Source organism: Bombus bifarius, unplaced genomic scaffold (assembly GCF_011952205.1).
Source record: "Bombus bifarius isolate JDL3187 unplaced genomic scaffold, Bbif_JDL3187 scf7180000008024_frag, whole genome shotgun sequence".
In the NCBI taxonomy this organism is placed as follows: domain Eukaryota; kingdom Metazoa; phylum Arthropoda; class Insecta; order Hymenoptera; family Apidae; genus Bombus; species Bombus bifarius.
This window is the reverse complement of record NW_022884397.1, coordinates 30,511-33,850: the sequence shown is the minus strand read 5'-3', so window position 1 is coordinate 33,850 and position 3,340 is coordinate 30,511. Positions and strand designations below refer to the sequence as shown.

General features: G+C 36.0%; 1 long non-coding RNA gene across 1 annotated transcript; it reads left to right on the top strand.

Annotated features, from left to right (window-relative positions):
- Positions 1-1,289: 1,289 nt before the first annotated feature.
- On the top strand, positions 1,290-3,035 carry LOC117207223. Its single transcript, XR_004487481.1, has 2 exons — positions 1,290-1,380; positions 1,631-3,035. It is a non-coding gene; the product is annotated as an uncharacterized LOC117207223 (long non-coding RNA).
- The last annotated feature ends 305 nt before the right edge of the window (positions 3,036-3,340 follow it).

Here is a 3,340-nt window from a genome sequence, read left to right as displayed (position 1 = left end):
TCGATTTAAAATCAAAGTATGAAAAGGATACCCTGGAGAGAGTAAAACACAGAATCATTCTAACTAAACATTCAGATCGTACCGACACCTAGGTATCGTCTTACAATTAAATCTCGGTCTCGAATGGATTAAAATGAAATACATACTTGCAGTTTCAACATCTTCAATATCGAGGAGATTCAAACTTTACAAATAGAAGCGGCCTGTTCCCCTTTCCACGACAGACTCTCATACCATATCCGCTCTTATCCAGGCTTTTACTTGAAACCAGCAATGCGTTCATTTACAATTTAAATTTACCCGGACCATCCACTGAATCGTCAGCCCTTTACAAGAAATGAGAGGGAACGTTCGCCCTTGAACACATAAAATCAAAAAAAAAAAAAAAAAAAATAGAAAAGGAAAAAAGTCACAAATTTTAGTGAAGCTATTTTACTGAAACTTATTATATCATTTTAACAGCTATATATAAAACGTTGATTTATTTCCTTTCGCGCAGAGCAATTTTATTTCAAATTTCTAGCTTCAGAATGATAATTACGCATTTGTAATTATCAACAAGCTTTAAAAATATGGAATATTCAACCAGATGAAATATAGGTAAAGTATTTAGAAGAAAAAAGATTGAAATGTTTTATGTAAAACGATTAAATTAAGTGGAGGACTGCGCTTCTTCCTGCTCCTCTACATGGCGCTACGCGGGACTCGCTTCTGAGCACGTCTTTCTCGTTGGAGGCTTCTTCTTTCTTTTCTTTCCCAGTAGAATTTTTACACAATTCTTTCTCCCTTTTATCATTAAATTACCTTTAATTCTTAACGATCTTTAATCTTTGTCTCTTCTTCCCTATATATATATTTTTGTTTACTTTTCTCCGCAGCGAATTTTGTCTTTCTGACGCAGGATTAGGTTCCTGGACTTAGGGAGTTGCTATACGCCAGCTCCACCATGGCGACGGCATTCACTAGGCAGGGACACTTTTTTCGCTGAGATTCTCCGCGATGAGGCATGAAAGCAGAGACCACCGTCTGCGGAGGCATGATTATTCTATTGTTCCTTTTAACGAGTAATCGTTTTACTCAAGTCCTCTTATTAAACCGTAAGTACAAAAGACTATTATACTTAGATAGGTACTTGGTCTCAAGAACCAACTTATTTTGGTCTTTCGATTAAGTTCTTAATTAAATGCTCAATTAGATATTCATAAATATATCTTCATAATATTTCCCTCATCTATTTCTTTGACATTCTAGCAACCTCGTTAAGACGTCCGCCACTTCAACTTCTATCTACAAGTGGCAAAAACTGAAGCTGACCTTCTTCATGGAGAAACATGCCGGAAATGGCATCCGCACGTGTGAATAATTATACTCAGTGTCCAGGTAGTTCTTTCGATCATCCGATAGAAGTCGTTTCTGTTTTTCAGAGTTCGTTCACGCCTCCAGAATGTAAAAATATCCAAGGAAGTACCATTAGGAAGCAATGAAATTCAGAGCTTCTGTGGTTATTCCTTTTTCTGATTGTTTCTTTTCTTTGCCCAAAATGGATGGTTTCTATATCAAATTGTTTATTCGTATTTTTTTTTTTAATATTCCTTGAGATTTTCAATCAACTCGATTTCGAATTTTTTAGCACCCGATCTTCTGGTTGACGTCGTTAAGAAAGAGGAACGAGTGCACAGGAAGCATGGTCGGCGTGAGCATGATTAGATCCGGTCTGCCCGATGACCTTGCCAGTGATAATAGCGGTTCGTTAAGGTGGTTGCAGTCTTGGTTTGCTTCTGTTTCGATTTCCAGCGAACTCGTCAGCCGGCATGGCTTCCGAGATGCTCCCTCTGAAACAAGTCGAAGGGAAATAATTAATGGACTCTCTGTTCGATTGTACGTGGATGACAAGCTGACCGTAAAAAGAAATATACAAATACGATTAGAAAATATAATCCGAACCCCTTTCGGTTTGATCTGAAGGTTTCTTTTTCTAGACGGAACCAAAAATTCTTATCTGGTTTATGGTGAGCTAAGGAACTCTTTGAAAACAGCATTTATAACTTTCGAAAAAGAGACAGGTATTTCTTGCGCGAACAATTGAATAATTAATTCGTTCTCTAAATATCCTTATTTGTTGTTCCTAAAATACATAATGATTGGAAGCTTCTTACGGGAAGCGCAATCAGCCGCTGATATCATTGAAGTCAAAACGCCATTAAAACCATATTACGATTCGCATGCGACATGCTCCATTCATGAAAACACAAAAGCAATAAACAAGTACAAATCAACGAAATAAATCCTCCGAGAACGAGACGTTACAGGAATTATACCATTGCGAGGATACAAGACTTGCTCATGAGCTACTTCCTTCAAGTAGTCGAGCCGTGTATTTTCCGGTCGTTAACTTCCATATAATGGGATATTAAAGAGTACGGACACAACGCTGCTATTTTTCAACTGTGTTTGCGAAATGAAGTTATCCGATTAACACGCTTGCAGATGCGTTCTTTTTGTTGCAAAGTAAATGAACAAATTGTACGAGACAACTGTCATTAGCGTAATTTTAACGTGTACATTTACAGTATGATATTAACCATTATTCAGGATTGTTAAAGTGAATTAATGCGTAACTGCGTCATCCACGATTGACCATGATTATGGTAGTGACTATTGCTATAAATGAAGCTTAATAGTTGTCGAAAAGAATCACTCGAAAATCGTGTTCATAAATCATTCTCTCGTCTCGTATCGTGTTCGTCGGGCGGAAAATAAGATTGTGTTTTAAAGAAATCGCGTGTTCCGATTACTATCAAACTTACTGTCACTCGCATAGCAGAAGAAAAAGATTAAGATAAGGTCACCAATGAGCAAAACGTTTAACGTATAAGTGTGGTACATTAAAATTGAGTCCACTGCAACCCTCATGACATTTAAAATCCTACGCGTATATTGAGTAAAGCTGTTATATTAAATATAATCATATTAAATACAAGCTCGTCCGCTGGATTCCCAAATTATTTGGTTAAATACTTTGAATACGAGAATACCGAGTGTTAACAGTAGTAAATCCTCTATATGGTATGTTTACTTTGCTATCTTGAATAGGTAAATAACATTTCACTTTAACGCATTTAACCAATATTATACGCATATGCACATAATGTTACTGTTACATATAATGATATATACGTAGATATACACGTTAATTAAATCCTCTATATGGTATTTTTATATCAGTATCGTAAACATTGTAAACCGGAAATCTTTTATTACACACGTACATATACAGTCAATATTATTGTTACATATAGTGATACATACGTTGATCCACACATTAATTAAATCCTCTATA